The sequence below is a fragment of the Arctopsyche grandis genome, chromosome 7 (assembly GCF_051622035.1).
Source record: "Arctopsyche grandis isolate Sample6627 chromosome 7, ASM5162203v2, whole genome shotgun sequence".
In the NCBI taxonomy this organism is placed as follows: domain Eukaryota; kingdom Metazoa; phylum Arthropoda; class Insecta; order Trichoptera; family Hydropsychidae; genus Arctopsyche; species Arctopsyche grandis.
Genome location: NC_135361.1, coordinates 2,887,637 through 2,902,542, shown reverse-complemented (window position 1 = coordinate 2,902,542; position 14,906 = coordinate 2,887,637). Strand labels below are relative to the sequence as shown.

At 29.8% G+C, this 14,906-nt stretch overlaps 1 protein-coding gene across 1 annotated transcript in view; it reads left to right on the top strand.

The window, feature by feature from the left end:
- Positions 1-1,283: 1,283 nt before the first annotated feature.
- The window catches only part of LOC143914931 (allatotropins-like), a 61,857-nt gene continuing 48,234 nt past the window's right edge, over positions 1,284-14,906 (top strand). Inside the window, exon 1 of the mRNA XM_077435341.1 lies at positions 1,284-1,329. The gene's annotated coding sequence lies outside the window, so the exon portion shown is untranslated. The remainder of the gene's footprint in view (positions 1,330-14,906) is intronic.

The following is a 14,906-nucleotide window of genomic DNA, read 5'->3' as shown; positions in this document are numbered from 1 at the left end:
TCTGCAGCCCCTGCGCTGTGCAACCCCCTCCCTATATAAAGTGAGAGGCTTCTCGTAAGCGGACCATTCTCGTCGTCGGGTGCGTCGCGAACTCACCCCTGATCCATCATCGCCATCGCCCACGACAGCAACGCCCTCTGCAATTTTCCAAAATTTTTCCAAAATTCGCATTGACAACAGTTTCATTTAATTTTCCGCGATAGAAAAAAGTATTAGTTTTCCACGTTAAAGTTGCCAAAAGTGAGTCGAAAGTTTCTCCGGTCGGTCTGAGAAAGTTCTTCGCATTCGACAGGTCGCTGTGTAAGTTCTTCATTTTTGTTACTATTTAAAATTTTATTTCAGATTTTTTTTACAATTGTTTTATTCGGTAGGGTGTGTATTATTTTTTCGGATCGAATATTTGGGGGGAAATATTGCGGGTGACGCCGTATGAGGTGTTGAAATTTATGGTTTTAATATTGTGCCATTTTTGTGCGTGATTTATGTTTTGCAGTAGATTTGGATGATTTATTTTTTTGTTTGTAAATTATTTTTGGTCGTCAATTGATTTTATTTGCGAAGCAAAATTTTGTTATTTCAATTTTAAATATTTCTCATATCGTACAAATTTACCGCATTATTTGAATATAATTTTACTTGTTATTATTCTTATTAATACCGGGTTGTGTTTTAAAAGCTAATAGCTGTTTTTAAGCCTTTTAAAAAGTTTTGTTTGAAGGATAAGAATTATGAAATACAATCAAGTTTTTTCTTTGGACATTGTTTTATTATTTATTAATTTTTTTTAAGAAGTTGTAGAATACATTTTAAAATGTATGTGTAGGTACATAGCTTAGAATGAATGCTCAATATTGGTTTTGGAAATTAATAAATTTTAAAAGTCACTTAGGTCAATTAAAAACGAAATTGATTTATTATGAAAAATTTGAAAGGCCTCTGTTGAAAAAGAAGATTCATTAAAGAAAGCTTTCGGGCAAGTTTAATTACATTTTTTTATTCTAACAAGCCCCGGAAACTATGTCTAGATTGTATTCGGAACGAATTTCAATCAACTTAATTAAATAAAAATTCCGACTAAGTTTTGGGAAAGTGATTTTCATTGAAATTTTCATTGAAAATATCTTTTATAAATTCCACTTCATTACACCATTCATTTTGTGATTGATTGCACTATCGGAATTTGTACAATACAAAACAGTTTTCCATTTTTTACAAGACTGCTTAGTTTTCCAAGAATGAATAATTTCAGAATTAATAATTTTATTGTATTATTACAGATTCGCGCTCTTTCACTCTACATATCGGCTTTTCGCATACAGAAATCTAATCGTAAGTACTTTTTATTATATTCACATTGATATTAATTATGCCCTCAATACGCCAATTTTCTATAAAAACAACACAGAGAGTAAAATTCCATTATTTCATATTAATTAAAACGAGCCGAACACAACATTGCAGATGCACCATTTTTGCACCGTACAATGTGAGCATTGGCGTATTAATAATTATATTGTATTGTAAAATTTCACATTTTTACATTTTTTTTTTGAAATACATTTCTATAGGGTGTATTCTGAATATTGAAATAATATAAAACGTGATTGATTTATTCTAGGATTATATTTTATGATTCTACATAATAACGCGTGCGTGTTCAAATTGATAAGTTGCGCAAGTACATATGTATAATTTGACATTTTAGAATTTTATACGTTTTAATTGAAACGAATTTGTATGTGGGATTCAATGGAATTTAATTTTTATTCCTGTTTTTCGTTGTTTTTAATTTCAATCACATTTTTCATTGCAACAGTTTTGATTGCATGTGCAGGATTTATTGCATTGCAATATTGCGGATTAGAAAGTCGGCCGATTTTTTATACTTTTTCGATTATAGTTTATCGCTGTGATTATTTTTAAAATACATTTATGAATTTGTAACATTCCGACGGTGCGTACAAAGTCAAATTTATCCAAATTTTAATTAAACCAGTATATCAATATTTGACTCGTTTGACAGAATTTGTTGACACGATTTTTACCGTCTCTACGAAACGGAAAATTCCAGTTTTCTGTATGTATTACATCAATTTTGGCTTTTCGAAGTTACATAGAATCAAACACAACATTATGACTTCCAAGTTGTAATCAAACATTTGTCTTAAAACGATTCACCTGTATATATATGTGTGTATATTACATATATATACAGTGATGTTTGTGTTTGTACAGTATAATAATGATACGTTTTAGCTGTCGAAATTTTCATATTTTTGCCTATCGATAGATATGTCAAAACGAAATAAGATTGAAGATGTGTCAATTTCATATTTTATGAATTTGACAGTTTTGCCTATATTTTTCCGATGAAAAAATCCGTAAAAATCAAATATATTTGAGTTAAATCCTTAGAAACTCAAAAAATTGATTATTATTATGGGTTTTAAATACATACATAATCATATGTAACATGTAAATTCGACTACAACAGAAACCTTCTAAAATTGCAATACATCAATTTTACGAATACACAAAAACAAAACATTAATTACAGTCGCCACATTTTGTAATTAATTGGCTAAAGTGGCAGCATTGTTTTATTATATGCAAATATTATACCACGGATATTATAACGTGTATCGTCACGAAACTTTTGCCAGAGTTTGCACGGCAAACGCACCTGTGTGTATCAATAACACAAAATGTAAGTTTGTTGCACATATTGGGAACCCCGTTAAATTCATATTGGATAGCTGAAGTTATAATTTACAAATTGAGAGTGTTATTACATAACCCGGTGCACTTAAAATGCATTTTGGGCTTCACATATACATAAGCTACTGTATCGTATATGGGCTGTTTATGAAATTCAAATTATACATATTAACGGGATCAAGCGAATTTTAAATTGGATTAAAATCATCATTCCTGGTTTTATATATTGAGTACATATTTAAAATCGAATTCAATATTAAAAAAAAACGTCGACTAGGCTGAAATGAAAGCTTAAAATGTATTAAGGTGAGTATTCATGTAACTACATATTTATCTGCTGACAAACCTAGCAATTTGTCAAATTGATCGCTTTGTTTCAACTACTCAAAATATATATTATTAAATAATATGATAAAATAAATAATACGCAAAATGTAGATTGTTAAATAATGAACACATATATAATCACGCTATTTTTTATCACCTTGATTTTATTTTTTTTTCTTTTTAAATACACATACACATAATGACGAAGTTTAATTGTTTGTCGATATAATTCCAATATCGCATTTGACTTAATAATATTTCATGCTATAAAAGAAGCTCTTTTGAAAGAAATTTGTCTCTCTTATGGTCTCAAGCTACGTCATTTGTCGTCGAGAGAGATTCTACGAGAGATTTATCTGCCGAAAAATCTTCGCGTGCATGCCCAACTCAATATTTCAGTCCTGCTGTTTTGAATTTTTGCAAATTTAGAATTTTTTCGATCGTTTATCATTGAGCGATCTCCATTACAATTTTATCTAATTCAACAGTCAGAATGAGTATTTATTTTTCCAGCAGTTATTTAATTACTTTATCCAATAAATGTTGGATAGTGTGATTTAGGCTGTTAGGAAACTTTTTGAAATTATGACATTATGTGCCGGAAATATTGAAAAATATAAAAATTGGATTAATTAAAAGTGAAATGTAGGTGTGTTGGCGTATTACGTCCTCCTATTAGAAAAGCTTGAAAGCTTTCAGCGAGTTGATTCATATGTCGGCTTTTTCAGTGCTTTAAGCATTTCACTCCAGGTAATTCAATTTGAAAATGGGTCTTTCGTGATTTAAACTTCTCTTTTTTTATATTTTACGTAATCTATTTTTATTTTATTTCAGCGCAAAAAATTTTTATAGTTTTCATTTTGACGAAGAAAAATTTACTAAAATAGCCATTGACGTCCGACTGGAAGTAGCTTTCTTTTAAAAAACATCCTACTAAAGATTTTTACAATACTTTAACTCCACAGCTAAAAAGTAAAATATAACATAAAAAAGCGAAACCTTTAAAGAAATAATTAAGTAAAAGTTCTAGTCATTGAAAGGTATGTTTTATGTCACGAACTTGCATACTTTTTTGGGGTAGTTAATTGGCACACCAACGTTGAATTTCAATTAAGCTCAGAGAGAAAAAAACTGTAAAATGGTTACGTAGTTTTGGGCTGTTTTTATTTTATATAATATTGTTCAACCACACATGTAATTGCTTCTGTAGATTCAGTGTAATATAAAATTTTAGATATTACGAGATTCTTAGTACCTAATTATATAGGACACATTTTTCTCTCGGTCAAATGCAATATTATAAACTTAAAATTAGAGCATAGTTCTAAAGTAAAGTTGAAATTAAATTATTAAATAAATAAAGCGTCTATATTAATATTTTTAAAAAAAATCAATACCTACTGGGTTGTCACTTGAATCGCTATATAAATTGCCCAATTGATTAAAGTGTACTTAATTGTATGGAATCGTTCGAAAATTTCTTTCGTTCGATTTAAATGAGATTCTATTAACGACAATATGTAAATCGGAAGCTAGTGAGTTAACTATAAGGAAGAATAAATAATTACAAAATAATAATCCTTAAAATATTATAATACTATCATATGATATTGAGGAAAAATTTTGAAGGATTCTAAAGTGACGATTTTTTATGAAAGTATATATTAATATGAGCGTTATTATCGACTTTTAAATCCAGCCGCAAGTTTTAATAATACATATATTAATAATTTTACTATAAATACAACGGTATACTTTCGATTTTTCGACCTTTTATATTAAATCATTGAAGTATTTGATGGATTATACGCAGAAACCAGAATTATCTTTAAATATCCGTATATATTAATTTTAAATAAACCTGTGGATGAGTTTGAAAATAACGTATACGAACCGAAATTTTGACCATTGTTTTTTTTTACAATGACAAATTGTGAGGGGTAAATTTGATTCATTTGATTCATTTAGGAAAGGTTTCTAATACATTTCGTTTTCTTCTCAAATTGAATAAGAAACGTTGTACGTATAAAAAAATACAATAGTATATCGACATATGGTAAATATTATATATAATAAAATTACGGTAATTTTTAAATTGTGTCGTTTTTCTGCAATTATTCAGTCTGTTCGTTCAGTGTCATTTTTATTCATATTTATGAAATGATAAAATATGAGAAGAATGCTTGTCGTTTCGTGAAAACAATAATTTTTCAGATCATTAGGCGTTAACTATTTATTCTACGTAGAAAGACGACGCGAAAAAAAATTGACAAATGCGTTTGGAGCGCCAAAGTAAAATTCGCTCATACTTTGAGTGATGCCATGACTTATAATATTATATAAAAATAATCATTCGAGAGATTTCCCTTCAGGCCGATGACGTGTGTTTAATATGGAAACCAGTTGCGAAAATTAAACCATGTATCCAATTTTGATAAATTTGGGGCACTGAAGTATTGATATTTCATTATATAATATTTAATGTTTTTATACTCGTCATATTAAAAAAAAATTTCATTTGTTTTCAATTCATAACACATATGATTTTTTTTTTAAATATTTCATTTGTTCGAATGCTTTTCTCGAGTAATTGATTTCAAAAACAATAAGATTTTTTCGTGTGCATATTATTGCATTAAGGTTATTAAACCTCTTTTTGCTCTGATATATTGTTTATATTAAATTGATAAGACAACTTAAATACATCATACATACAATCGTATATTAAATACAAAACATATTTTTTTAATTCCGATTTGATTTAAAATTTTTTTTTTTTTTTGATAATTACATTTCATGTTGCATGCTTTGAAACATTAGCATCCAATATAGGGCTTTAAAAAATATATACATATGTTTAGTCCCATGCAAACTTTTTCATCAAAGCCGAATATATTATTTGGTAAATTTTGTTGGGTCAAATTAACTTTTGCCTGTTTGATTTTGCAAAGTTTTCGTGGCAATTTTAGTGCTGAATTTTTACCGCCTGTCGTCACTTCTTCTATTATTAGATAAAAAAAGGACAACGAAATGAACCTATTATTATCGTTACAATACGAGGCGCTATCCTGGAACGACGGGGCAATTTAGGGTTATACACTTTTATACACACATACAATGTAAAGGTATTCTTCCATTCAATGCGAAAAACTATTGTGCGAGACTTGTATTTATTTTTATTTTTTTCAAATATGCTTAGCCGTATATTTTTATGGACGTTATTGCAGCTCGTAGAGATCGTTAAATAAAACGGCTAATTAACGCCGTTAAAATGCATTTATTTTACATACATACATACATCCATAGACAAGGCTATGCAGATAAATACCCTTTCGCGTAATAGCCTTTATTGCTGTACATTTCATAATAATTTCCCTCTTGATTATAATTGAGAGATGCTTTAGCTCCTATAAATATACATATGCAGTACATAATAGTTTGCAGTAGAGGAATTTCTTTTGTTATTATGTGAAAATATTTTCTTTTAAATATTTTTTAATGTCTTTAGGGTGTAGTTATAACCTTCACGCAAGTATACATGTTGTAATAAAGTTTCGAAGGGTTAATAATACTCATGTATATTCATAAATATATAATAACATACATAGATATAATGGATTGATGAGTGTTAGTTGATGTAACGTGGCGTGGATGAAGGAGAGAAATATAATATTATATTATATTATACGTACATATGTATGTATGTATGTACATATATACATACGTCTATATCGAAAATAAAATCATATAGAAGCAGAGGATATTCAATATATTCGAGAGAGTAACGTTCAGTAGGTTTCAAAGAGTCTCTATTTTATCGAGATGAGGAAATTGTATCCTCGACCTGGAAATTCTATTTAGTTATTTGTGAAATTGGAAGAGGTACTCTTTCACATATTCGCAGATATTAAAAAAAATTACAATATGAATTCTATTCTGATTTTTATGACATTTCTTTGTTGAAAATTCATTTTTCCAAATAAATTATAGTTTAATTTTTAATTACATTTTATGTATTTATTTATTCAAATAAGCAAGACATGCACACTTGTTTAACAGATTAAGAATTATTTATTAATTATTTTAACAGGTATATACCCAGTACCTGAACACGACATCTACATATGTTCAAACGATTAACATCCACAGAAACATCTTTGAACCAATTTTCGCAGCATTTTCAAATCAGATTGAATCACTTTTAATGAAAACAGATAAATTGGAAAACTTTGATAGGAAATGATCGACCTTGGAGTCACATATCTGAGGTCCGGCCAACAGCATACGGGATAGAACCCGTGACCACACATTTGAAAGCTTTACATACTAAGTAATATTTAATATAAATTAAACTTTTATATTAAATATTCAGTAACTACATATACGTATATGAATTCAGTCAGTTTTTTTATTATAATGGTCAGCTATTTTTTTTATATATCATCAGAAATTCTATACAATTAAAAAAAAATCACTTATGTACCTATTTTGATTCCAAAAAACCATTTATTCAAATTTTGTTAAATTACGAGCCAGTTTCAAAATATTTAACACACTAAATACTGACCATAACTCACCATCACTGACCATCCATTTAATATACTGACCATTTATAAATTAAATTAATAACTGACGAAAGGCATTAGAAGTTTCAGACTAATTAAACACAGTTCAAATTAACAGCTATTTTAAATCTCTATCCTTCTGATGGCAGATGAAAACTAATGGATTGTTTTCCTCGGAAATTTCTACTACTATATTTATAATGTATTATTAATCTTGTTCAAAGAAGCTTTAAAGCTATATAATAATTTAATAGAGGATTTTCCCTTGTTGAACATTTCTAATTTTCATTTCTCATAGAAATCTCATCCGTATAAGTGTTTTAATATATTAAGTACCTGTATATGAGAAACGTAAATTATTTATTAAATACAGATTTAATCTAAGTACCATATTGATAGAAATATATCCTAATTAAGCTCAATTAGATGTTTATAATAAAGCTTACATTATTTATGCTTTCATATAACACAACTGTTATCTACGCTTCCCGGAAAAATGCACTAAAATGCACTGAATAGTAGCGCAGTTTCGAAAAATCATAATTTCCAAAACAACTTACGCAATAGAATTCCACAAAAAAAAAGTTAGCACCCTCGGATAACATCTAAATACCCCTTGACGCTTTTTTGTGGAATTCTATTGCGTTAGTTCCTCTTGAGCATCTTTGGAAGTTTATATGTCTCGAGAGTGATACTATCTCGAGTGCATTTTTCCGGTCACCGTTATCTACATATGTATACATATATTTATAAAAAAAGTCAGTTAATTTATTTAAGTACTTCATTTGAAAGGTACCAGTTTACTTCTTAAATATCGTACTTACATATTAAAATGTTTTAAAAGCTACATATTTCGCAATATGCCTAGAACTTAGTTTTCAATAGTCGTTCAAAACAAATTTAACGCAATTTTAGGATGTTACATATTTAAAGACACCATTTTCATCCTTTTATCATTTGATATTGAAATATACGATACACGAAACGACGATACTTAAACATTCCAATCAACAGGCCTATTCGAGCTTTCATTCGCACACATGCCTTAGCAAATGTTTATTAAAGAGAAAGCTTTCCGCTTAGGGCTAGTTACAAACGATACGTCACTCGATACTTATTCTTAATTAAAACATGATGAAGTTGACCGTGCAAAAGCGCAATTTTACACGTGATGACAAAATTGTGTTGTTTACACGTTCGTCCATTAGCGACAGGTACATCCTATTTCACCTATTTTCCCCCAATTTCCATAATCACTCATGGCTTTGACGATGATAAAACACTGTCCACTTTGGGCTTATTTTAATATAATTGCATCGAACGTGTCCGGTGGTGCTTTATTTTCACCCCGAGTGTTGCGTTCTCGTGCAACAGGTGAACTAACGAAATTATTTCACACGGTCAATTAGAATGCAGACTAGAAACTAAAATTGTTATTCAATCTATAACAGTATCACTTTGCAAAAATTACATTTATACAACACCGATATGCTTATGAGTTATTTTTATTAATTTCGATTCGGTCGTGCGTTTTCCGCGTGCCATTTTGTGCTATTTCGATCAAAGTTTTACACTGTTTTGTAGAATTTGTGAATATTTTGAATCGATTTGATAATATCTCAATTTCAATATTCACGCGAACGTGTCGTAAATTAAGGTTTAATTCAAATCGCGTGTGATGTGCCGCCGCGTACGTCGCGATGCGGCGATATCGCAAATTTTTTGATAATATATACGTCAAATGGGATATTTTTGAAATTTAAATTACGTTGAATTAAAGTAGGGAAGTTACTGCATTAATTTAATCTATTTGCGGAATTTTATTAATTTTTTTTATATTTTTTAATAATTTTTTTCGGGACTGAATTTTTTCAGACATTTTCAAATTGATTGAATTGTGTATTTATTTTATCAGAAAATCTCATAGAAATTTTGAACACCCTACTTGGAATGAATTAAGAGTATAATGAAGTCATTCATCATCATCATTCGTCATCTTTTGCTGGATGAAGACCTTTCAAATTATTATTACTGGCTTCTCTACTGCTGAACCTCACCTGTCCAACCCTACAAAATTTCCCAATTCGATTAATTATCACACTTATGACTTTCAAAAAACCTTTTTACAACCCATTTTCTTGTTCAATTTTGTCCCTTTTTTGTCTTCACTTTATTAAGATAATAAAAAAACACGATTTTTCGATTACTCATTATTCTATATACTTTGGTCATACATAAAATTTCGCTTTTTATCGTAATACCTGGAATTCAACGTTCAAAGAGTGTATGCAATGTTTTGATATTCAATACGCCAGTTTTGCATATATGCATCATTATTGGAAAAAAATAGCATCAAACGAAAATCAGGCAAAGCAGCGTTTTTCACTATTAATACGATTTGTGTATTGACATTACAAAAGATTTTTTTATGTTATTTATTTCTCCATAAAAAAATTCTATCCGTATCGATTCGGTTCTATAATAAACATCCCAAAGCGTGAATTATTCGGAAAATTCATGACGTTCACGTTTTCCCAGAAATTGCCAAGGATCGTTACAACCAAAAAAGGGAAGCTTTATTGTTAATTATCACGCTATACTTAATTCGTACAACATCGGACAATCCAAACGGCACGATAAGTTTAAATATACACACATGTACGTACTATAAGTATAATACGACACGTAATTTTCCGTAATGTAATTTTCCGGCAATTATTTCCAACAAAATAAGGTCCAACAGCGTGCACAGCACATACAATAATAAAATATCATAATAGGTGAAATTGTCGCATTCAATCAGCGAGTGCCCAAAAATTGAATTTGATGAAATAATTAAATCGACGACGTCATCGGTGAAAATTGCCTTGCCTATAGTTTTCCCCCGACGGGAAAGTCGCGTGCTCGAGAAATTGTACTATCGAGTAAAATTGAGAAATTAAATACGTTTCAAATTATATATTACGTAGGGGAGACAAGGTCTGGTTTACACATTGTCACATTGATAATAATCCTATAAAATACCAAAGTACATAAACGGTCAGACGTGGGGATAAATATATGGTTCAGGTATATTATTCATTTAACCTGTTCGTCACCAGTGTTTGAATTACAAACTACGTACGTAGTCGGGTGCTTATATGTTATTTATTATCTCTATTCGATGATTAATACACTTCGTCATTCAATATAAAGATTTTGGTCGTGGAATATTAAAAAATGAATGATTGTATGTGATCTAAATCGATTGCCTATTGCTAGGTGACACTACATATGTTTTATGAAAGTAAGGGTTAACTTTTTAAAATTATTTTGATTTGTCTTATCGCCAATAATGACTAATAATGGTGTTGAAGGTCTCGTTGATGCTGATGGAAATAAGTAGTAGTAATTAAATAAAAAAAAAGTGCAAAGTAATTTTTAAAGTTTCAGTAATTGTTTTTTGTGTGAAACAGTTTTTTAATAACGATTTTTGTGATAAGTTTTCCGATAATCTTAATTGGTTGAATTTAAAAAAATGTATATACATAAGTAGCATTTTAAGTGAGCTAAGATTTGATATAAATACATAATTAAATAAACAATATGGGTACGTAGAGTTGTCACGTTTAAGTTGTGATAGATATAAAAGGAACAAGAACTAACAATGAATCCTAATTATTATAAATAGAAAAATCCTGTGATACCCAGTCCCGGTCTCCTCTACAGGGTAGACAAGTGTGTATGTGAGTAATTTAATCTGTCAGGTGGGAAATTGAGGATGATCTCGCTTTGAAAATCTGTAACAGTGTGAAGTGTCGTGGAGCGTGAAAAGAATGCTCTTCTGTGAAAAATTGCTTTGTGACGCCTCGGAAAAGCTAAGAAATAATAGCTGTGCAATTTCATACCCGTGCGTCGTACTCTGTTCACAAATTTCAATTATATTATGAAAGGGTTAAATAGTGGGTGTACCGAATCTGGGTTCTGTTAATTGAACGGTGTTTGAATTCTCGAAATTCGTATGAAATTGAAGGTGGGTCGTTTTAAAATGGCGCCTGTTAAATACGGGCTATTAATGTTGCTTTTATTTAAATGTCGATCGATCTGTGTGGGCTTTTTAGAGTAGATACAAAGTGGTCGGCCTTTTTATACTCTTTCGTTGCTTTGTTTGATTTGTATGGTTGATTTTTTATAATAGATCGAATGGGACATGTAATGTCTATAAACAGAGAAGTGGCTTTGTTTCTGAGTTGAATGGTTGTATGCATGGTAATTCAGGATCGTTGTAAACGTTTTCGTATTTGCATATATCTTGTAGGTCTGATACTGTTGCAAGCTTTAGTAATTTGTTTATATACTTAAGAATACTTGGGAAAGGAGACAAAGCCGATGGACCCTAGCGGTTTGATAATCATACAGAAATAAAAATATTAAATAAAATAATGCAAAATGAAAATAAAAATCAAAAAGAAAACCGAAAAGAAAATATTAACCACTCAAAATAGATGCAAATAAAACAAACAAGAGAAGAATAACTTAATTTAAAAAAAAAAAGAAAGAAATCAAGTTTATTTAAAAAAAAAGGTTCAAGTTACTAATACATTGGATATTCTTCAACCACTCTATTTGAAAAGAAGGATTCTCCAATTATTTTGTATGAAGGTTTATTATAGGTCAATTTTTATGATTATTTATCGTTTTATAGACAATTAAATCGCTTCTCATTTTTCGCGTCACAAAATGTGAAGATTCATTCTTTTCAATCTCAAATCATATAAAAGTGATTTATGAAAGTTCGAAAGGCATTTTTGTAATTCTTCGTTGGACCCTTTATAAAATATGGGTCCAAATAGAATACGCAATTCAAGTTTTGGTCTAATATATGTTTTATTAATTTTAATCCAATTTTTCTCAATATTGTAAAAGTATACAAACATATGTATGATTTTATTTAATATTGGGCAAAATATAGTTCTAACGCAGTTCAAAGCTTAGAGGCTTCTAAGTTCTCTTGGGAAGTAACTAAGTCTGTCAGACTGGATGTGAAATGAAACGCTTTTGGTATAGTGAGTCGTTATTAAGTTAAACAACTAATACTTAGCCTCTGACGTTTCACATTCGATATCCACGTATCCCATGAAAAATAAGGGGGAAGGAAAATGTCTCAAAAAAGAAATTTCAACGGAGAAAACATTAATTTAGTACAAAAACAGGTAGAATGAAATTTAATACTTCTATCATGCGTGGGCCATCCACACACTCTCACTTTTTTTACAAGCTTTTTATTGGCTTCATTTTATATTAGAATGTAATTAGTTATGGAGGTTCATACATGAATCAATTTCACATCTGATTTGTCCGTCAAAAAAATATTTTGTCGAATTTAAATATAAACTGAAAAAAATATCTAGACCTAAAGGCTATATTTACTTGGGTGTTATTAAAGCCTGCTTTAAAGGTCAAAGAATTCGACCCTTAAAGCCCTCAACATGAGGCCACCAACCCCCCTTCCCCTAACGAATAAAGTCTGGATGTTATAAAAATACATCATCTAGTTCATTTTTTAATTTAAGTTTCAATCCTTGAAAGACCTACTTATAATTACCACTAGTTTCTATAATGAACTATAGTGATAAATTGCCTAACTAATTCTGAAAGTAATTTTTTTAAATTTGATTTGTGTATTGTTTCCAATTTTCTTAATGGAACCAATCAACATTTTAAAATCCACAACCTCATATTATTGAAAAATTATAATATTGCAAAATTCATATTGTATTAAACAAGTTGAATGAAGAACTGTTTAGAAACATTTTGTGTTGGTTCTTTTATGCAAAACTACAAATATTCAATTGTTAAATAACAAGTGGTCTTTAAGCTTTTTTACCATCGCAGGTTGTTTTTATGTATAAGGTAGGTAGGTAGGTAACTGGTCAATTTAGTTTCCGTGTAATTAAATGTTACAGTTTGCGAACGCGGTTGATGTATTACATTTAATTATGCGAGAGTATTTTTTTGCGTACTAAAATAAAATAAATGATGCGAGAATGTCTCTCGTGTCCTGGTATGAATTAAAAATGAATTTTTAATCAGGCGAAAGAGTTGACGATCACTAAAATTAGCATTGAGATTACTTCGCGTGTGCGCGAGTGCAATGGGGTTGAAAGCCGCTTAGAATTAAGCGGGTTAATTAATCAACGATTTTGTATTAGGAAAAAGGTAAAGACAGAATTGAGAACAAACTAGGGAAGGGGGGGACATCGAAAAAATGATAATGTAATTTACGAAAATTCAAACAGAAAGAAAAAAGTACTTCTTTTTAAAATTTTTGAAGCGTACTTGATTTTAAGAGTTGCGCCTTATTAAACATTTGCACTGTCTAAGTAAATTTTCCTGCGGAAAAGGGTTCGCTTGCCTTCTGAAGGGAATAAAATAAGACATCTTGTGTTATCTTTTATTAGTTGGGGGTGGTATACATATCACTGATTTATGGACGACAAATAAAAAAGGTTTGTACATATTTATGAATATAGACAGGTATCAGAAAATTTGATAAACTATCTCAAAGTACCCCAACTAACAAATAACCTCAGCGGGCTTGGAACCCTGGATTGCAGTGCTTCCATACAAAAATTTCCTAGTTACATATGTCTAAGCTAATCTACATACATACACTAATTAATGCCACAGTTTTCAATTCAGAATCCGGGAATTTGGTATATTTAATGTGCCTCCTTATTGTACCCCAGCTGAGGAAACCTTTTAATCGAAGAACTCCCATACAAAACCTTCCAAGCTGTATTTGCGAGCATGTATTATTGTTGCCTGGGTCAATCTCTGTTCCGGGAGTATGTCTTCCCGGGACAGAGATTCCCGGGAATCCGCGGATTTTTTTATGTCCCAGGAATTCTTATCTCAAATCCCGGAATTTTTTTTTGAAAATCAAAACTTTATTTAAATATTATAATACAGGTGAATGTAAATCCTACGATGAAACTTATGAAGAGATTGTATCTTTCTTGTATTAACGATTCCACAATGGAATAAAAACTCTTTTAAATTCTGATGAAGATGAGACATTTGTATGTTTGACGATGAATGAAGAGTTAAATAAGAAGTTATCAAAAATAAATAAAAAACGTAAACAAAAATAGCCTCGACTTTAAATATTAAAGTATATATCCTGAAAAGTGAAAAATTAGGTAAATTTAAATAATTGTTTTCGCCCTTTTGAACTATAGTTAAAATATAAACTTTGACCGAAACTGAAAGATTTCATTCCTTCATTCCATTCATTGCTGTAAATATTTGTGCCAA